We start from the raw sequence: 22,969 nt of genomic DNA, 5'->3' as shown, positions 1-22,969 counted from the left end.
GGGCCGAGCCTGACTCCGATCTCTTGTAAGACATTTGTTTGCTTCCTGTAAGTCGGCCTCAGGCCTGCTTTTGGATCAGTATCTCCACCTCTAAAATTAGGTGTTGCACTAAATCTTTAATGTTCTTAGAGTCTTACGTGCCACCGTTCTCACTTTCTTTATATAAAATTTTCAAATGCATAATATACACATATGTCATAGGAATGCAAATTCACAGACACTATAGAGAGGGGGAAAAAGCAGAAAGTAGAAATGGAAGATCCCAGGGCAGTTGACTATATTTCAAGGTAAGTGTTCTCTAAGAAGAAAAATGATTCCATTCTTCTTCATGTGCTTTTTAGAAGGTGATAGATTCTGGGCACCTGCTATCTTGTCTATTTCCTTTCCGGAGTTTTGAAGTTAGTTCTTTGAAATTGGCATCAAATTCTGTCACCTGATGTGATTGTTAGGTTCTTTGTCAACTTGACACAGGCTAGAGTCATCTGGGAAGATGGAATTTCAATTGAGAAAATGGCTCCATCAGATTGGCCTGTAGGCAAGTTTGTGGAACATTTTCTTGATTAATGATTGATATGCAAGGGCCCAGCTTATGTAGGCCATGCCATCCCCAGGAAGTTAGTCCTTAGTTGTACAAAAAAGCAACTTGATCAAGCCTTAGGAAACAAACAAGTATGTGTTTCTCCATGGTCTCTGCTGCAGTTCTTGTTAGAGTTCCTGTCCTAGCTTCTCTTTATAACGACTGTGATTGAGATGAGTAAGCCAAATAAACCCTTCCCTCCCCAAGTTTGTTGGCCATGGTGTCTATATGGTAGCAGTGAGAAGCAAACTAGAACACCTGGTTATTGTGGTTGCCTTGTTTATGGGTGGACTTAGGATATATAACTCCATCCCACTGATGAAGGAAAGGGCAGACTTGTTTCTGAATGAAACTCCCTGAGTTCATCTGCACTGTGGAGCGATGACTTGGTTCCACCACACTCATCAGCTATGCTCCTGCTGTCACACATGGAGGAGTAGGAGGCTGTGACTCAGTCCAACCACATTCCTCTAGCAAGGGTCCCACGCCATCACAGATGGGGGAGTATGACTCAGTCCTACCACGTTCCTCTGGCAATGATCACAGCATTGCAGATGGAGCTCTCTAAGACTGACTCTAGAGAAGCGTGAGTCAGGATGAATTATGAGAGTCCGCAGGCCTGCAAACACTTTCTTTAATAATTAGGCTGAGGTGGAGGGGGGACTAAACTCACTAAACTCCCATTTCATACAACCCAAACCACATACTGCTAATATCTGTCCGAGCACAGAAATCCATCTTCAGGTGATGTGGCTTAAAACCTCATTTGTAAAGCACAGCCTGAAGGGCTTCCAGCAAAGGGTGGAGGGCTGCAAACACTGCCTTGGGGCTCTACCATCTCTTTGAGGAACAGCTTAGGTCACTGATCAGAGCCTTACAGCTGTGGTTGAATGCACCTTGGAGAGAGCCCATAGGCAAACACAGCATAGGTATACGTTCCCAGGGGAAAAGGAGAGTTCCCAATCATATACACAAACTCTGTGCTTTCCTTATACAGGCTCACAAAAGCCAATGTACAGAGAGCATCATGTCTCCATAATCCTTCAATGAGACAAAGTGAGGACTGTGTCACTGCCTTAGTAGGTTGGCACTCAGACACAGTAATTGACCCATGCAGACAAATCCTTATCCATGCCAGTTTAGAAACCTGCTTTAAGAAGCTATTGGGAAAACATCTCAGGGAAAAATGAAACAAGAATCTCCCAGTCTACCTGTCAATGTTTGTTGTGTATCTACAGTCTGAAGGGAGTTACTATGAGGCACACTGAGAAGAGCTGAGTAAGTAGGGTAGTTTCAGCTCTCAGAACCTTACAGTCTAGCTCAAAAGACAACACAGCTGAACAGATGACCCTGAGAAGAGCATTGCAAGTAAACAAAAATGATGAGTTGGTGGAGCTCAAAGCAGGAACTGTACAGGGGGTTGTAGAAGTCAAGAGATGTTTCTCAGAGTTGGGCTGGAGATAAAGATCATTTGGCACATTTCTTGTCTAATAAGGTGTTCACCCCAATCCCTGCACTGGGAAGTCAGAAGCAGGAGGATCACAAGGTCAAAGTCATCCTTCCAAACATAGTGAGTTCAAGGATGCTTGAGATCCTGTCTTAAAGATTCAAAGAAGGCAGAGGAAGGGGAAGTGGGAAGGTGGAGGGTAGGGAAGGAGAAAGAAGGTGGGGTTAAAGGAGAAGTGATGGAGAGCAATACAGATGGGGAGAGGGAGAGAGGAAGAGTTTTACAGAAAGAAGGAAGAGAAGGAGAAAGAGAAAGAGAAGGAGGGAGGGAAGGGAAGAGGAGGTGTCAGCCATGGAGCGTGTCTTAGGAGGAGCCGAGAGTGTGGTTATGTAGCAGACACTTTGAGTGTGACCTGGGGACTTCTCTACACTCCTGGGCAATGCCTTTGTCAACTTATGTCATTTCCCCTGGACTTGTCATGGTTCATTTATTTTTATTTTTGAAATCCCTAGTTGCTACAGAAAAGGACATCCAGCAAAATCTAAGACTCCATCTACCTAGTGCTTAGCTGCCTCAGAGCTGAGGTGCAGCCTTCAGAAAAGGCCACTAAAACCATGCACCAGTCAGTCAGTACAGAGGTTGGTTCATCAGGTAGCCTCTAAACTCCAGAGTCAAAAAAAGAAGAAGCCAGCTCTCTGCTGGGCACGGGCTAGCTCTCCATCATACGTGCCATCAGACATGGGCTAGTTCTTTGTCAAGCACTGACTCCATTCTGCATCTGCTTCTCCCTTTTCCTTAAGGAACATTGAGAACTGGACACTAAGAACTGCAGTAAACATCAGAACAAACCCATGTTCAACCCAGTGCCTCAGTGTAATGTAGAATTCTGGGCTGCAGCTTTGGCTTGTCAATAGGACTGGGCTTAGAAAATTGTGGTAAGTGTTCTCCCTTCCCTCGTTCTCTCTATTCTTCACCTTCTTTTCCCTACTTCCCTCTCTTCTACCCTATCTTTTCTCATTTTAAATATAGCACACAAGGTCATGGGCTTCATGATGAAAATTTCACACACATAGGTCATATAGCTTGCCTCCCCATTTCCTGTCTGCTTTTATATCAGGTTGATGATATGTGTGCACACATATCACACACGCACACACACACACACACATATGGAGAGAGACAGAGACAGACAGACACACAAACAGGCACACACAGAGCAAGTCAGTCAGAGAGAGGCAAAGAGTACATTGTGAGGAAGAAGATACGACATTTATCTTTCTGAGTCTGACTTATTTTTCATCACACACTCTTTCTCCTGTTTTCATTCTTTTGTTCTTTCATTCATTCTTTTCTCTTAGTGGATGCTGGCTTTTGTCAGGCCTGCAATTCAGTGGGGCTCTAAATATAGAAATGAGATATTGATCCCTTGTCTCTGAGACTCCTGCTTGCTCTGCTCTCTTCATACCACAGCCATGACCCAGGTCCAGTGCAGGAAAATAATGCCCAGGGAATTAAAATCCCCTGAATGGCTCTTCAACTGAAACTCATCCTACAAAAACCTCTGATAGTTTTAAGAATGAGAAGGAATGGACTTTTCCCAGTAAAGATGAGTGCAAGCCATGGTACCAATTTTTCCCTTCCCACCCACAAAGTTGGTTTTGCACTGGTTCATTTGGGTACCACAGGTATGCAGAAGAGCCCGGGTGGCCAGTAGGCAGTGGCTGGGAAATTCTCATTGCTACCTAGCATGCATTAGGCTTGCAGACCAAAAGAGCAAGAATAGAAGCATGAGAGCCAGGGCTGTGTGGGTCCCAGGCAGAAAATGAGCAATACATCCTGGGTGACAGGGCCAACAATCATTAGCTCAAACTGAGCAGGAGGTCTGGGGTTCCTGGAAGCTTGTCCTTCAGAAAGAGACTATGTATTTTGGTGGCTAAGCCTGGCGGATGTCCTCTAACCGATTTTTAAAAAGCTAACATCACCGATATTTGGACAAGCTTGACATCTAAAGACTCCTGATAGCGTTCCTTGGAAGAACCTCAAGTCACTTCTGTGAGATCCTGCCAAAGTTCATGACCACCTAGGCAGGAAGAAATATCAGAGAAAGCAAGCAGAAAGACAAACGAGAACACCACAAAAGGTCCAAGTCAGGGGAGACAGAGAAGAGCAAAAACTGAGAGGACTAAAGAGGCATGATGGAAATGAGGTGGATCACATAGCTACAAAAGGCGCAAAGCCAAGGAAACCCAAGCATGTGCGGTGGAGGAGGCAATGGCATGATATGAAGATTATGTTCTTTTGACAACTGTCCTGTGGCCAAGTATAAAAATGTAGTCTGCTCTGGGGAAACAATGTAGCATGACTGGCAAAGATACATGATGCCTCCTACTCAGTCTTCAATGGCAAAGGGGAAAAATCCATCTGCTAATCATATATCTACATGTCAATCATCTACCTCTATCTATCTATCTATCTATCTATCTATCTATCTATCTATCTATCTATCTATCTATCTACCTATCATCTGTCTCTCTCTCTCTGCCTACCTAACACCTACCATTCTATCTTCTGATTACCTATCAACCTACAGATAGGTATCTGCATCTATTAAGAAAAAGAATGATACAATAAATGAGGCAAAATATAAATAATTGATGTATGAGGTAAACTATGCAAAGTGTCTTAGTTCTATTAAAAAACTTTTTTTGCCACTACTAGGGGTTGAACCTATAGCTTCATGCATTCTAAGTAAACACTTCAAGTTGCTACAAGTAAATACTGAGATATATCTCCAGCCAAGTTGATAGACAGACAGACAGACAGACAGACAGACAGACAGACAGACAGTCTTGCAATCATTCTGGTATTTGAAAAATACTTAAATCTAAAATTAATATTGTTTCTCTAATATTAAAATGCTATTAGTGTTTCTATTAGTGTTAAAATGTTTCTATTAGTGTTTCTATTAGTGTTGAAATGTTAATAGTGTTTCTCTCATATTAAAATGCAGAACAAGGACTATAGTTATATCAACTTCATTAAGAATCTAACCTTTTCACAGTACTCAGGAAGTTGAAGCAGGAATATTGTAAGTTCACATCCAGCCTGGACTGCATATGAACATTGCTTCCAGACAAATAAGTAAAACTCACTCAGCTTTGGAATGTGGCATTGAGGTTATAGCAGCCCTCCATGAGGGGAACTCTCTACTTTTCTTATGTATGTCCTTATTTACTTGTTTGATGAGATAAAGCAGGGAAGTGAACTGGTTCCATACCAGTTGAGGGTGGATGAGAACGGCATTGTGCTGAGAAGCAGCAGCCAGCCTTGGAGATTCCATAATGGTTTCTCTCATTTGGAAAACACTATTGAGAATACAAAAGTACTTACAGGGAAAATATCAGTTGTTGCCAGTGGCTGAGGTGGTTATGGTGTGATCACAAGCTGAGGGAGTATGTGGGTGAACAATGCGGGGTCTCCTCTGTATCTGGATGGAGAGAGAATCAAGGCTCTCTACACTTCAGTTCCAATTCAGATATCTGAACCCACAATGTCAATAGCGCTGAATGTAATTTTAAAATTAAAATTAAGTGGAAAGAAAGGAAAACAATCAACTATGCTTTACTTGAAAAACAAACTTACTTGAGAAGTTGGCATAACATTTGAGTTGATCACCGAGTAAGGGTCAGACTGACAGATCCAGTTTGTTTTGTTCGTTTGCTTGCTTGCTTGCTTTGGGTGATCTGGAGGAAAGGCTCACAATTTTAACAACTTCCTTGACTCCCAGATATGTATACTCACCTAGCTGCTTGCTCAAAGACAGAATCTTGTTCTGTATGTGGGGTGCTCCTCTGGTGTAGGAAGTCTTCCTGCAGAGAATGGCCTCTGGATGTGGATTTGAGGATGCCTCAGATGGTAGCAGTGGGAAAGATGAGATTTTTTTTATAAGAAGGCCCAGCTGGCAAGTGTCAGAGTATGTTGGACTTCTCTGGGAGGTGGGGGGAAGGAAGAGGAGATCAGATCAAATAAATATGTGTTATAAAGGGGATTTCTTAAACTGGCTTCCATGATATGGCTGCATTCTCCAACAATGGCTGTATACTGGGGAGTCTGAGAATCTACTAGCTGCTCAGTCCACAGGGCTGGACATTTCAGCAGTTCTAGACTGTCATGAAGACCTAGAGGATCCTTGGAGAACCACTGGAGGATCCCTGGGAGCGCCACTGGTCTTCAATCCACGGTTGGGGGTGAGGTTTTGGGTGGAAGAGATTGGACTCTGATGTCAGAGACTCATAGATGTATTTACCAGCAAGAAGCAGAGGTAGATAAGCAAACGGCACTGTTTTTTTTTCCCCTCAGACCTTTTTGTATGTGGGCCTTTGCCTGAAGATGGTGCCCATTCTGGAGAGAGTCTTCTCCTTCAGCTCATGCTTCTTGGACGTGCCCTCACGAACACCCAGAGATGTGTGTCTTGGTTGATTATAGATCCAACCAAGTTGACAATAGTTACTATTACAGTCAGTCTCCCAGGATGGAAGTACAATGAATTGAGCATGCTCTGGAAATGGCCCTTACACTCTTGGGGTCAGAGAGTTGATCTGAACTTGATGGATGGAGAGATCATTAAGAAGTTCCTTCAGGGTTTCTATGTGCACTCAAGAGCTGACACTCTTTCACAGAACTGCCTATCATCTCCCAGGACATGCAGTTGACAAGAGGCCCACAGTAATCATTTGTTTTTCACTCATGTCTCCTGCATTTCTCAGGTACTTTCAATGTGTCAGATGTCCACAGCAGGCAATGATATGCAAAGATAAATAATGCAGCCATTAGATTCCTAGAGATTATGATGTAGGGCAGAGATGGAGACGGGCAGGTGACAGATCTTCCAGACACTGTGTCAATGAGTTTTCCCTGCTGTGAGTTAACAAAGTCAGATTAAGTGCAATCGGTCACTCTCCTGTGAATCGCTTAGTAAAATGCATTATTCTCCACTCTGACTACAGTGAGGAAACCATAAAACCTTATGATTCAACCACAGACTGGAAGTTCTGATGAGAAACTGGGCCTCTGTGGGATTCTAGCCTTTATCCCAACATTAACCATGCACTGTAGGACCTAATGGGAGTGATTGGTAAAAATCACCCCGCTGAATGTTTCTATATCTACTTTCACTCAGACTCTCTATCCTTGCTCTCTTATGTCGTCCAATACAGTGCCTCCATCAAGCTAACAGACCCTGAACATAATCTTGGTCTTGTTTATGTCCCATGTCCCTTTCCCATTGCTAGCAGGTACTTTGTGACTCTTCAAATGGGCCTGTAGGGAATTACACTCATGCCAAATACCTGACAAGATAAAACTTTAGGGAGGGAGGATTTATTTCATTTTAGTTTGATGGGACAGTCTCTCATGGAAGGAAAGCATGTTGGGGAATCAGAGAGCTGAGACAGAGGAATGCTAATATGCACAAGGCCTTCTTATTTCTTGCATTTAATTGCACATCTAACCGATGAGATGGGACCACTCAAGTTAAAGTTGGGTCCCTCCCAACACCCCATATTTAATGATCCCTGCTAATGCCTGAAGGGATGCCGGCCAGCTCAAGTGTGGCAAGCATGGCTCTGGCAGGCCTTGCTAAAAAAGTGTTACACTACATTCCTAAAGTTAGCCCCCAAGGTCTATGCCCTTATTTGACCACCCACTTCTCCTGAGGCTGATAACCAACGTCTAGCTAGCAAAGTACTGAAGTGCAGAAATCAAAAGCCACTTTTGGCTCACCTAATTAAGATGCCCAATTAAAATTAAACACCTCATCCTAACAAAGTTTCCCATTTTAACTTAATAAACCACCATTTTCTATGGGCCACATCAGTCTCCTGTGTATCCAGAAGCAGTCTTTTGTGCTCCAGGACAAATAACCCTTCCTCCTCCCCCTGGTTGCCTTCCCCTTCTCCCTCACCCTCTATTCCCTGCCTTTGTCCCTTATACCTGCCTTCTGTCCCTCTGGGGCAAATAAATCTCCTTTGTGCTGAGAATTTGGTCTTGGGGTGTCTTGAGCTGACTCCGAGGTCCCCCATAATGCTCTCACAGACTTCCTCAGAAATGTGTGGGGTCAGGAGGAGTGGCGTGGGGAGGGAAACAACAACAACAACTAAGCAGACAAAAAAACAAGAAAAGATGGTTGAAGGTTTATGCAGCTTACGATTTGGAGGTTTTTTAAGTATCCTCTAAGAAAAACTTATTTTAATAGGGCTAGTGAAAGAATTTTAATACTTTACAACAGGAAAGGGGTTACGGGGATGTTTTAATTTGACTATCATTTGTTGACTCTGTTATCTTTGCAAGGTAATTACCATCTAACTTGGTTGTCTCCGTCATAAATGGCCATGATTTAGCTAGAGAAAATTTGAACACTCTAGATTGGTTGACTCTTTGAGATGGGAGTCTCTCTGAGTTTCTCTACTGTTTACTTTGTAATTTGTCTCACTGTCTTTTGGGTTTTTTTTTTTTTTTGACACTTAAAAGAATTTATGAAAACTACTAACATAAGAGGCGACTTTCCATAAACATCCTATCATGTATGTTTTCTATTAGGGTTTCTGACATTCCGCATGTTTTCAAAGGTAATTGGAAATGCTGGAGACGATTTAAGGGTCATTATTGTGTTAGCTGAGAGAAGAACTAATGATGTCTTAGCTACTGGGCTATTGAGCTGATCACAGAAGCCATTAGCTCAATTAAGTAAATCAAATAGGAAAAACATTTCAACTCCAAGAGCCACCCACTGCTGCCTATTGCTGGCCCGAAAGGCTTGCCTTTCGTGGGACAGACTGTTCACTCTGTGTGGTAGACAATGGCCAGGCATCAGACTGTACAGAGCACTGATTCAGGCTCACTGATAACCTCTGGGTCACGAGAAGCACCAATGTTAAGAAATCTTGTAAGACTAGAAGCTGCTGTGAGAAGCCTGGAGTGGGGTATTTTCCACTACACAGAGGCAGGGCTGGGAAGTAGCATGTGAACTTCTTTAAAGCAGGCTCTTCAATCCTGACTCTTGTGCTGCTTGGTTTGTGAGGAAGCAGGGCAGGACACCCAGACAAGTATTTTTGATCCAGTTCTGGGTTTCAACATTCAGTGAGGGAACAGCTTTTAAGCTTTCAGAAGCCAAGCTCTTTAGAAAATGCTGAGGTTAACTCTCAGTATTATGTTATTCACGTGGGCAGTTCCTAGGTTGATGGAGGTGTCTGGCAGAGGGGAAAGCATACCACATCTTGTGTTATTAATATTTATTATATAGTGATTCTACTTGGAGAGCATGCTGTGGCCAGAGAGAGCTGGTACATTGAATAAATGTTTAATTTTGATAGAATAGTGACTACTTCATCCAATAAAAAAATATATATCCAGGAGCTGACGTAATCTCTACTGCTGAGTGTGGAGTGAGTGGCTTTTCTGCATAGTCAGCATTTGTAGATTTTCACAGTGTGGACCCTCCCCTCATGGCTGAAATACAGTTCTAATATGATGGTTTTGTCTGGCAGCAGGAGGCTCCACAGCAGGCTGCTCTAGTGATCTCTGGTATACTCTGGCCTATGGCATTAGTGGACGTAACGTAAACTAAACATTAAGAGAAAAAATGGAATTGGATTTTAATAAATTCTTTCTCAAATTGTTCATTGAAATTCCTTCTTGGTTGTTAACATTCATCCAGAATTGGAATGAGGTGTGAGGTTTCCTTTTTAAGAACATCGCCGGGAAGAAGCCTTCAGAGTACAGTGGGGTTCCAGAGGTCCCTTTTCTGCTCAATGCCCAAGAGAAAGAGTGGTCAGCGGTCTTCCTGGAATTCCTGTAAAATAAATGGACTCTGTACACGAAAGTTGCAGGTTCTCTTGTCTCTGATGCTAAGTTCATAGCAGAGCTGCCTCCTCTGCAGTTCGATCCAGTGAAAGTCATTGTGGCTGCAGAAGCTTGGATACAAAATGCTCCCAAAACCCCAGTGCTCATGCCCCTTGCTTGACACTATTAGAGTGTGGTGGGATTTTTAAGAGGTGAGCCCTAGTGAGGAGTTTCCTAGTTTATTGAGGGTATATCCTCAAAGGCAACTGTAACATTTAGGTGCCCTCCTGTCTCTGTGTGCATGTATGCATATGGTATATGAATGTGTGCAAGTAAGTGTGTGTGTGTGTGTGTGTGTGTGTGTGTGTGTGTGTATGTGTATGTGTATGTGTATGTGCATACGTGTATGTGGACATCAAAGGTTGACATTGGCTGTCCTTGGAGGATACTTTGGAACAAGGTCCCTCATTGAGCAGAGAACTCATCAATTTGTCAAGCCTGTCTGACTATTGAGTCCCAGGGGCTATGACTGTTTTCTGCCCCCAACTGCTGGGATTATTCATGCTTACTATCATGCCCATCTTTTTACATGAGTACTTAGGATCTGATCTCAAGTCTTCATGCTTGTACACAAATACTTGACCAACTTAGCCATCTCTCCAGTTCTTTCTTCTTATATTGAGTTTTTCATCCTGACCACAAAACAAGGGGTTTTCCTTACACACTCTCTACCCAGTGCACATCCTACTGGCTCAAAGTCAGCAAGACTAACAAACAGTGGACTGAAACTTCTGCAGCCAAGCTAAGATGAACCTTTTTGATTTATAAATTAATTATCTCATGTATTCTCAGGTAGCACAATTGGTAATTGCCAGTGGGTCCTTAGCCGCACAGGACCACGTGGGTTAGGAGAGAGGAAGCTGCTCACACATTCCCCCAGGCATCCAGAGACCCCTGCCCAGGTCTTTACACTGCCTCTGCTGGCAGTGAGGGGTAGATTAGCTTCCTCTGGGGTCATCTCTTTCCTTCTGGCTCCAACATCTCCTCTTTGTAATTCACCCAGTGCTGCTGTTGTTAATCCTGCCTTCAATCTAGGGTCTGAAAAGCAACTTGTTTCTCTTTCCACCCCTAAGTTTACCTGTGTGTCCCGATTGCCACATGTATAGTCTGGGACATTCATACTGAGACATTCATTGTTGGAAAGAATATAGAATATTGAATTGGGAAATTCACCCAGGATTTAATCCTCATATAATAATGCTACCAAAGAAGCCAAGCGTACTTGTCCTGTTAACTGAACCCTGCAACTCATTGTTTTTGAATCCATGTCTATTTAAGCATCACTTCTGTGCACAGGCCACACATAGGTACCTGTTGAGCATATAGATGAATAAATGGCTAAAGGTCTGGCTGTGTGAATGGACCAACTGGCTTCCAGCACATTTTTACCCTCCAGGTAAAATTTCATTTCCCCACTACTCTCCTTTTCTTTTCGTTCTCTGTTGATTTCCAGAGATAGCAGGTAGCTTCTTGCACCATTGAAGGGATCTTGGCAGGAAACTGTCACTCTTTACCTGTCAACTACATTCTAGGAATCATGCCTGGGGTGAAATGAGTGTCAGCAACATGCCTTACAATTGCCGACAGTTGGTAGAGCAGCACGTGGGCTGGAGTGGTAGGCATGCGTTCCTGTTACTACACTCTGATCTGAGGCTCGTGTAGTAGCTGCGCAGGGACTGGCAGCGTACATTTGTAGAGGGGACACACTAGGGGACTGTACAGACTGAAGCAGGTGAGCTCTGAACTTGTCTGCCCTGCAGGTGGGTTCTCTCCATCAACCTTTCAACCATTTGCAATGCTGGAAGCCTCAGCAAGCATTTTTCCTTCTCCTTGTGCATAAGGCTAGCACCCCAGGATAGAATTGTGGGAAACTTTATTTCTCAGTAAATGTTAACTTTCAACTCAAAATTGGCATCCCAGAGACCTTTTGTGTTGCTATTTTTTAATTATAAAAATGGTATGGGGGCTAAAATTCTAGTATTCCTTCTCTCTGTCTGCCCCTGCACACACACACACACACACACACACACACACACATCACCTTATTGTAAAGAATTTGCAAGTTAAAACAAAACACCAAAATTTTAAAAAGAAAAACACAGTCAGATTAAAGTAGCCACTCTAATGAGCACTTGCCCAGACTCAAAGTCTACACATCTCAATAACTTCAAAGGAGTTAGAACAGCCCTGATCTGAAGTTGTGCTTTGGACTTTACACTATCAGCTACTACATGCATATGTACCTATCTACCACAAAAACAAAACTGATGACAATTAAAATTAGAAAACAATTTGTTTTATATCCTTTCATGACTCAATTTTCCATTACTCATACTCTGTCCCTCCTTAGCAGCTGGTATCATTCTTTGTTCTTCTCTCTGCATGGTATACTATACCAACACATACATTTTATACAAAGTTAGATGCATAGATTATGGTTTAGGATCTGCCTTTAAGAATGTTTCCATTCTGAGTTTGGGTGATCTCACTTAATATACACTCTAAGCCCATCTGGTTTCTTGAAAACTTTGTGGTTTCATTTTCCTTTAGAGTTGAATAGCATTCCACTTGATATATGCGCCAATTTTTCATTATCTATTTATCTGTTTGGTTCCATTTTCTGCTGTAGTGAATAAAGCAGAAATAATCATGGAAGTGCAAATATCTCTATGATAGGGTACAGAGTTCTGTGGGTAAATGCCCAGGAGAGGATAACTTGATCATGTGGTAGTTCTATTTTTATTTGTGGGAGGGAATCTCCACACTGATTTCCATAATGGTTGCATTAATTCGCATCCTGTCAGCGGTGACTATGGGGTTCTTTTTTATCCATGTCCTTCCTAACATTTGTTGTTAGGTTTCTTGGTGACAGCTGTTCTGACCAGAACATGCAGGAATCTCAAGTAGTTTTAATTTATATTTTTTTCTGATGACTAATAACATTGAATAATTTTTAAAATAGTTATTAGCCATTTTATTTCTCTCTTTCAATCTGTCTATTCATTTCATTAGCCATTTTATTACCTGACAGTTTTATTTACTTGTATTTAAGTTTTCTAAGTAATCTCTTGTAATACTCTATATTTTGCCGGAGCCTGCAATGGCACCATTTTGACTTCTATTTTTGTTAATTATTTATGCCTTCTTCCTCTCTCTTTTTGTGAAATTGACTGAGGATTTGTCACTCTCACTTTCCCAAAGAATCAACTTTTTGCTTGATTTTTTTTTGTATTGCTCTTTTAGTCTCTATTTTGTCAATTTCTTCCATAATCTTTATTGTTTCTTGACGTCTACTAGGTTTAGGATTGGTTTCTTGTTTTCGAGAGTCTTGAAGTGCATCATTAGGGTATTTGCTACCTCTTAGATTAAAAAAAAGATTTATTTTATTTTATGTATTTAATTGTTTTGCCTGTATGTATACTTGTGCCCAGTAAGGTAAGAGGAAAGCGTTGGATCCCACAGAAGTGCAGTTATGGATGGTTGTAAACCACCATATGAGTATCGGGACTGAACCTTGGTCTTCTGAAAGAGCAATGTATGCTCTGAAAGAGTACTGTGTGCTCTGAATCACTGAGCCATCTCTCTCTGACCCCTATGTCTCTAGAGTTTTAAAATATGACCACCTGTTGCAATGAACATAGCTTGGGCTCATTCAGAAATGTTTAGTCATCAATATTTCACAGTTTTTGTAGTTTCTCTTGTTGATTTCTAGATTTATCCCATTATGATCATATAGGATGCAAAGAATTACCTTGGTTCTTTTGTAGTTGCTGAGATTTGATTTGTGTGCTATGATATGATGGATTTTAATGAAGCCCCCAAGTGCCACTAAGAAAAATATGTATTTTCTGCCTGTTGGGTGGAGTATTCTACCAGCATCCATAATGTGTTTTTTATTCTGAAATTTCTTTACTTATTTTTAGCATTGAAGGCCTATCTAAATATCATGTTGGAGCATTATTGAAACCCTCCACTATTATTGTGTCAAGATCTATAAGACCTTTTAAGCCTTTTAGTGTTTGTTTTATGCAATTAGGGGCTCTGGCACTTAATGCATGCACACTTAGGATTGTTATATTTGCTTTAAATCAATTCTTCTCTTCATTAACTTGTAGTGTTTTTGTAAAAAGTTTCTCTTATTTAGTTCTGGTTTGACGCTTATTTTGTCTGATATAAGAATAGCTGTACCTGATTGCTGACAGGTTTCATTTGCCTGGTAGTTTGTTTTTCATCCTTTGATATTAAGATCTTGGATGTCTTTGCTGTTAAGCAGGTTTCTTAGAGACACTACATGGTTGTCTCTTGCTTTTTCATCTGATAAATTAGTCTGTACCTTTTGAGTGGTAAGGTGAGGACAGTGACATTTAAGATGATTATAGAAAGGGGTTTGCTGCTCCTGTAACTGCTACTCTGCTACATGGTTCATATTCCTTCCCATTCCCCTTATTAGAGTTGGAGCTTTGTTGAATTGCTATGTTGGATATGATTGTTTCTCTCCAATGTCTAGGTTATATGCTTGCTATTTTCAGGCAATGTATCTGCTTGTATAGTCATGTGAAGCAAACTATTATCCTTTTTCCATGTAAACCACTGGTTCTCAACCTTCCTAATGCTGAACCCCTTGAATGCAGTTCCTCATGTTGTGGTGACATCAAACCATAAAATTATTTTATGGCTACTTTGTAACTGTAATTTTGCTAGCTATGAATTGTAGTGTAAATATCTGATGTGCAGGATATCTGATAAGTGTCCCCTGTGAGAGGATCATTCATTTGACTGTCAAAAGGATTGGCACCCAAAGGTTGGGAACCACTAATATAAACTATACCATTGAGAATTTTCTGTAGGAGTTGCTTAATTATCAAATGTTCCCTTAATTTGTTTGTCTTGAAATAACCTTATTTCTCTACTGGTTTTGAAAGGTAACTTAGTAGGGTAAAGCATTATTGGTTCATAGTTACTTACTTTCAGAGATTGAAACACTTCATCCTGTGTTTTCCGATTGCTGATGAGAATTTGGAGTGGTTTTGATATTTCCAAGTTTGTATGTGAGGGTCAGACATCTAGTTTCTGAATTCTGCAGGACCGCAGAGCACTGTGTATCCAGGTTTCCTGTCCAGAGAGCCCTGTCTGCCCAAGTTTCCCATGGAAGCAGAGAATACATTGTGATCTAGCCCCCATCCCTGGTGGCCTCAGCAGTCCAAAGTTTGGCTCCACATAAGATCAATGTGGGTGTCTATTTCTGACTTTTGAGGTCCCAGAGATCATGGCAGAATTCAGTCTGCACTTCTGTGGATCAGAAGTTACTTAAAGCCCAAATCTTTAATCACAGACCAGATCTTAAATATCATACAGGCTGGTTATTCTGCCCCCATGGAGTTCACAAAATCCAGGCAGTAACTGTAGTATTGACTCTATCAGTTTCCTCAATGCTTAGAGTACTGCAGCACCCTTGGTCTTTTTGGGAAATAGCATGATGGGATCATCTCATTGATTCCCCTTACCAATCACCTCCAAATTTTACTAGTCCCTGTGGCTGAATTTGTACAGCTGTTCCTCTCGGAAGTGTTGTAGGAGATATTCAAATAGACTCAGAAAAAAAAACAGGTAATCAAATCTTACTCCAACATGACCCAGAATATGGCACAGCCACCACCTTCAACCAACCAACTTCAACCAACTTCCTTATAAGGGAATCTGAAACTATAGAGACAGCTCAAATATCTGAGAAAAAAATCAGGATGCCACTTTTAAAAAGACTTAATGATCATATAAATTAAAAAATTTCAAGTCTAATAATCATGAAGATTGTAAGATTCAAACAGGCAGATACAAGGATTAAAAAGATCCATATCAGACCCCCTCATACATTCTTCAAAGTGAATATAACAGAAAACTGGAAGTGAAAGTGCAAAATAGAGGAAAAAGACTTCAAAAAGACTGGAAAGGGACCAAACAGAAATACTTAAAACAAAGAATTTGGTTCATGAAATAAAACTGCAGTAAATAACATCACTAAGAATCAAGACCATGCAGAACAATGAATTCCAAGGATGGAGAAAACAAAGTCAAGGTAGTAATTTAAATAGACATATACAAGGAAAAAAGAAAGGAACACAAAAATATTTACAAAAAAAATCTAAGATGCATTCAAGAGGTCAAACCTGAGAATTCATGGTGAAGAAGAAAGAATCACATAGAATAGACATATCAGCTAATGGAATTACAGCAGAATACAACCAAAGTTAGAGAAAGAAGTAAATGTCCAAACGCAAGAGGAATACAGAACTCCAAGGGAGTTCCCCTTGACACAGCACAACCAGGGTGTCAGCAAGACAAAAATAAAACCCAACCAACCAAACAAATGAACAAACAAAAAAAGAAAAACAACAAAAAGTAAACGGGTTAGTTACTTTTCTATTGTTGGGCTTATTTTGAGTTTGTGGTTTTAGAGAGAGAAGAATATATCACCATCATGGTAAAGAAGTATGGAGAGAAGAATACATCACCAGCATGGTAAAGAAGTATGGCACCCAGCAAGCATGGAGCTAGAGCTGAAGCTGGAGCTAGAGCTGTGAGCTTACATCTTGATCTATAAGCAGGAAGGAGAGAGTACAGGAGGAATAGCATGTGGCGTTTGAAACCTCAAAACCCTTGACATACTTCCTCTAGCAGGGTCACATATCATAAACCCGCCCAAACACCTTCACAAACTAGGGGCTAAGTATCCAAATGCTTAAGACTATGGGGGCTAAGGGGAATTTCATTCAAACTACACAATCTAAAAGGCAGCCTGAGAGAAATGTCAGGTCTGTTATGAGTAGGCAGAGCTTGGTTCATTTTTCCCAATTCAATACCCATTCCAGCTCCCATGTTTCCATAAGTAGAACAACATTAGCGTCTCAGGAAGTTCTAGGGCTAATAATCTACTTAACATGTCAAACAAATTCTGCCCAGGATCTTAGGATATATTCCCACAGTGAAAACAGTTTTTAAAAATTACCCATGTCAAAATGACAATTTATTTACAATTATCAAGTCTGAGCTAGTCATTAGCCCTGTACTTTTAATCAGTGTGTATATTTATTTTAATTGGGATTGTAAGTCCAGGACAGACATGGATTTTCTGGTCTTCATTTGACTAGAAGAAAGGAGAAAACTTACAGATTTCTATTTCTTAAAATTAAAACAAAAACGATAATTGACAGAAGATGTGACATTAGGATTTCTTAAGATGTTGTGGAGAGGAACGTCTGTCTCTAATCACATGGGCTGGCGAGGGATGAAAATTTCAGTCAGTTGATATTTTCCCTTTCATTATTTATGATCTAAGCTAGTTCATCTTCCTCCCTTTCATTATTTACATGACATCTAATGGATGGTCTGATTGACTTTAAATGTTTGCAGTGGTTGCTTCTGGCTGGATATAGCAGAACCAGTGTCTTTCACTGTCCTGCTTCATCAGCAGGACCTTTATGTTTTATAGGGAATAGCATTTGAAAACGTATTTTTCCAACAGACTGTGGTGGCTCGCACCTGTACTTTTAGTACTTAGAAGGGTGTGGCAAGAGAACTGTGAGTTGCAGGATACTTGGATTATATATTCAGTTTTGAGCCAACCTTGGTTACAAAGGGAGACTCTGCTTCGAAAATTTTTGTCAATTTCTATTTTCTCCAGCTTGATTCTCTACTTATGCTCATGAAATCATGTGAATGAGCTCATTCACCACTAGCAACACTATCTGTGAGGAGAGGATGAAATAAATGAGAAACCACATGCCTTAACATAATTTCTCTATTGTGATATATACATTCATATGTATATATAATATTTGTAATATATTATATATAATATCTGTAATATTCCATATACATGTAACATTATATATACATATATATAATTTTATCATGTAGTTGTGCCTAAGTGAATATGTATATGCACCACACACATATAGTAGCCTGTGGAGATAAGAAGAGATCTTAGACCCCTGGGAGCTAGGTACTGAACCCGAGTACTCTGTAAGAGCAGCAATTGCTCTTACCTCTGAGACATCTCTCCAGCTTTTATATTATCTTTTAAGAGGGTAATTTCCTCATTGACTTTACCATTATTTTTCATTGTATCCTGGACTCAAAAAAAGATTTTATTTTATTTTTTGAGTTTTATTTGAAGTTAATTTGAGTTTTATTTGAAGTTAATGTGGTATCATATGTTTTAATATCAGGAGTTGGGAGGTAGAGACAGGCAGGTCTCTGCGAGTTTGAGACCAACCTGATCTATATAACAAGTTCCAGCACAGACAAGGACAAGCGAGACCCTGTTCCAAAACAAAACAAAATGACTTTATTTGAAAAGAACTAAAGAAAAACTCATAAGTATACACACTATCTACTGTCTGTCTGGCATTAATAGTCAAAGTAGAGAAGCTTCTAGGAGCTTCATGCCAGTAGCCACACCTTGTGCCTGGAATCCACTCAGAGGGAGAATTACCTCAGGCAGAACAATCTGAGGATCACTTATGATCCTATCAAACTCAGAAAAGGAGAGATGGCCACACATAGAAATAACTTTTCCAGATATACCCAATAGTTTGGTGGCCACCCTCATCTGTAAGTATGATTTATGAAGGGCACAGGGCAGTGATTGATGTTGACTTCTGTCTTAGTTAGGGTTTTACTGCTGTGAACAGACACCATGACCAAGGCAACTCTTATAAGGACAACATTTAACCAGGGCTGGCTTACAGGATCAGAGGTTCAGTCCATTATCACCAAGGTTGGAACATGACAGCATTCAGGCAGACATGGTACAGGAGGAGCTGAAGAGTTCTACATCTTCATCTGAAGGCTGCTAGCAGAAGATTGGCTTCCAAACAGCTAGAACAAAGGGTATTAAATCTCATACCCACAATGACACATCTATTCCAACAAGGTTACACCTCCTAAAAGTGCCACTCCCTGGGCCATGCATATATAAACCAACACAGTTCTACATTCCATACCAACAGAGCCCAAATGTCCATGAGCCTTCCTTTTAATGGATCATATTTTGAGAAGCTACTGCAAATATGGCACCACACACACCCTTTGTGAATTACTGTGGTCTCACTGTGACAGAGTAGCTACTAGAAGAATCTAACAGAGGAAGGGCTTTGCCTAGCTCGTGGTTCCATAGGGTTTTGGTCTATCTCAGTGGACAAAGCATGGCAGAATGAGATAGACTATGGAGCAGTGGGAGCAGTGGTTATTGAGATGGCAGTTCACCAAGAAGGAGTCTAGACTGCAGTCCTCAAAGATCCATCTCCAGTGACTTGGCTTGGTTCCACAGCCTTCTAAAATTTTACTATTAGTTGGGGACCAGCACCCATAATACCAGCCTGTGGGGGACATTTCAGATTTAAACCACAACATAACTATCAGCACATTTTCTTCTTCCCAGAGCAGAGTAAATGACTAATTAAGACAATTATTCCCATCCCTCTGTAACAAACGTGGTATGTGAACAAAGTCTTGAGACTGGTTCAGAAATTGTACCCTGTGGAATTCTAGCCTTTACCCAACATTAGTGATGCACTGTGGGACCTAATGGAAGTCAATAAAAAGAAAATAAAGCATAAAATAATAAAGCCTGTAGCCTAAAAAAACAACTATGCTCTTAATGTTTCATCAGGCAGTAACCATATTATTTTAAAGCTGAGACAGGTATTAGAGGCTGTAAAATAAGACCAGGAGGAAGGGAAATCACTCTGGTATAACAAGAGAACCCTGAAGCTGGAATCAAATGCTGCAGATGAAATGTCTGGGGATCATGGAAGGTGCTGTGGTAGCAAGGATGATGGTTATAGGCTATTTTCCTGAATGCTAAGGCCATACTTGCTGAAGGCATCCTACAGGGATCAAGTTCTGAATACAGGGGAGGGCTCTCTGTGTCCCTGGGTTACAAAACCCACTTGTGTTTAATGTTTAGGTATCTCTAACATAACCAGAGATGTTGACCAACCAATTGTAAAAAATAAATTTGTCTCAAAATAAATGTGTGTGTTGATGGTGGTGGTGGTGGTGGTGGTGGTGGTGGTGGTGTGTGTGTGTGTGTGTGTGTGTGTGTGTGTGTGTGTGTGTGTGTGTATGTAATATACTTGTTTCATGTATAAACACATACATGTGTTCATATGTGTGAGTCAGTGATCTCTAAAGGAACAGAACTGATAGAACAAATATATACATACATATACATATGTGCATATATGTATATATGGAATTTAATAGAGTGGGTTGAAAGCTATGGTCTGAGTAGTCCAACAATGGATATCTCTCAACAGAAAGGCCAAGGATCCAATAGTGTTTTGTCCATGTGACTGGATGTCTCAGCAGTTCCAAACTGGTGCTGGAAACCCAGGGAAGTTCTAAAGAGCTGTTGGTCTTCACTGTGTGCTAGAATCCTGAAGAAGTGGGGGTTCTAGTGCCAGTGAAGGAATACCTCTGCTTCAGGATAAGTGACTTGCCAGAAAGAGCAAGAACAAGCCGGCTAAAGGAAAGGGTTTCTTTTTTTCATGTGGGTTGCTACTAAATGTAGTGTGCTCTTCCCACCTCAAAGATCCACTGGAGAAAGTCCGTCACAGGCATGCCCAGCTTCTTAGGTTTTGGTTGATTCAGATGTAGTCAGGTTGACAATCGAGATCAGCTAGTACAGTGATAAAACACTGGGATTAGAAAAGGAATTTTTTTTTCTACTCTGCTTATGTAAAGTGTGTTTTGTCTAAAAACCAAAAGTATAAACATTAAAAACACTAAATGGAAGAAAGTAATACTTTTACATGAGGAAATGCTATGATATTTAGTTATAGACCCTTACCTCTGCTTCTATGAATAGCTTTGGGTTAATACCCAATATGAAAAACAAAACAAAACAAAACAAAACAGAAAAGCAATCCAAAAGAAGAGTCACGTGTGTTTCTGTAATCTCAGAAATTAATATCTTTATAATTTACATCCTTCTTTAGCAAATCAGATGCATCTTGAGGTTTTTTCAAACCAACAAATTCTAGGAATGTCTACCATAGGAATAGAAGCAAAACAAAATAGAAATAGAATAACTTGTTTCTTTTTCTTTTTAAAAAGAGATGTCTCTGATTGAATAGAGAAGTTCTTTTGGACAGGAACACTTTTTACTTGTGGATCATTTACTGATTACTTGCTGAGACCCCTCCAGAAGAACCAAAATATCTTTTTTTTTTCTGTAAGTTAAGAGATCAGAAGACATCCCATGTCTTGCTGTTGATTTGTTCCTACTGGGATTCTGAGACCATCCTTCTATGGTTGGTAATAAAGTTGAGAGTTTAAAGTGCACAAATCATCCAGCAAAGCAATTGGGCCAGAGAAATGAAGGATATCCAAATTGAAAAGGAAAACATCAAACCAGTCATGATTACAGATGACATTGTTACACACACACACACATACACACACATGGCACATGTGTTTGGAGGGGAGAGAGAGAGAGAGAGAGAGAGGGAGAGGGAGACAGGGAGACAGACATGGAGACAGGGAGACAGGGAGACAGGGAAAGGCCTAGATCCCTCTTAGACTTAGTAAAATGAGTCAAAGCATTGAAAGAAACAAAGCCAACACACAGCGATCAGTAGTATTTTGTGCACAAGTAACTAGTCATAAGGAAGCCAACAAAGTAATCCTATCCATAATGTCTACAAAATAGGTAGGAGTACATTTAATGAAAGTGATAAAATAACTAAAATTTAAAAAATATAAAACATTAAGGGAAAAATTTAATCCACACAAAATTGGAAAGACATCTCATGTTTATATATTCACATAAACTCTTACTAAAGTGTCCCTAGCAACCTACAGAGCAAACATAGTCTCTATCAAAATATCAATGATATTTTTTTCTCCATTAAAACTGAAAAAAAATGGCAAAATCCCATCCATGTAAGATTCGCATCCACAAAAGACCCTGAAGAGCCAAATCACTATGAGCAAAATGTGGCAAATGTAGGAAAGCTCCTGCAGCATGCTGCTGTGCATGGCAGAGTAGCCCTCTGTTGTAATAAGTGCAGAACAGAGCACATAGGAAAGGAAACTGTGTTAGGCACTGGAAAACAGTGCAAGCCTCACCATTGCTGAGTAAGACAGATAAGCTTTCAATCACACCAGCCCTCCACCTCGTTTCCTATCACAGCAAGCCAGACCTCAAGTAAAGGTGATGATCATGACAACCTTCCTCCAGAAATAAATTTCTAGAAACTAATTTCGAGACATTTGTAGACACAGTCTCTAAGCCAGGATGCAGAGGATGAGGCTTATGGTAGAATGAGTCTTCATCAGGTTGTCTGAGCACAAATTGAGGGTGGACTAGCAGTTGTAAGAAAGTGGGATTAACTTTCTAGGGATTGGGCAATGCTGAGAGATAACAGAACCATGACCCAGTGAAATTGAAAGTTCTGGTTACCAGAAAATTCTCCCTGATGCTTCGTTGATATGTGTGCTGAAACAATGAAACCACATCAGCTCAAGTTTAGCTTAATAACCTACTAAGTGCACTACACAGAGGAAGGCAGAAGAACCACCCTTGAATTCTTGGGACGTCATTCATTCTGGTGAAGATTCAAGAAAAAAATCAATATACATGGGGAGGAAAGCCCACAGAAATGTAGCATACATAATTAGGACAATAAACAGACAGACAGACAGACAGACAGACAGACAGGCAGGCAGGCAGGCAGGCAGGCAGGCAGGCAGGCAGGCAGGCAAGCAGGCAGACAGGCAGGCAGGCAGACAGGCAAGTAGGTAGAGAGACAACTAGGTAATGGATCAATAGGCAGGCTAGATACAGAATATTAAAAAAGGTCTTGTAAACATATTAAAAAATTGCTAGTTGTACAGCACATTCAGATAAGAAATGAAGAGGATGAGGAAGAATTATGGGTTCTGTGCCAGCCTGGACTATCATACACACACACACACACACACACACACACACACACACACACATACACACTCACACACAACACACACTTTTCAAAAATTTA

The 22,969-nt window shown here is 40.7% G+C and overlaps 1 long non-coding RNA gene across 4 annotated transcripts in view; it reads left to right on the top strand.

Annotated features, from left to right (window-relative positions):
- The window catches only part of LOC116068200, a 119,080-nt gene that overhangs the window by 47,858 nt on the left and 48,253 nt on the right, over positions 1–22,969 (top strand). For 3 of the 4 annotated variants that reach the window (XR_004109492.1, XR_004109489.1, XR_004109491.1), the window contains exon 5: positions 2,825–2,959. The exons of the other annotated variant lie outside the window; for it this stretch is intronic. This is a non-coding gene — a long non-coding RNA (uncharacterized LOC116068200). The remainder of the gene's footprint in view (positions 1–2,824; positions 2,960–22,969) is intronic. 4 annotated transcript variants of the gene reach the window in all.

The sequence above is a fragment of the Mastomys coucha genome, unplaced genomic scaffold (genome assembly GCF_008632895.1).
Source record: "Mastomys coucha isolate ucsf_1 unplaced genomic scaffold, UCSF_Mcou_1 pScaffold22, whole genome shotgun sequence".
Lineage (NCBI taxonomy): Eukaryota > Metazoa > Chordata > Mammalia > Rodentia > Muridae > Mastomys > Mastomys coucha.
This window is presented reverse-complemented; position numbering and strand designations above follow the sequence as displayed.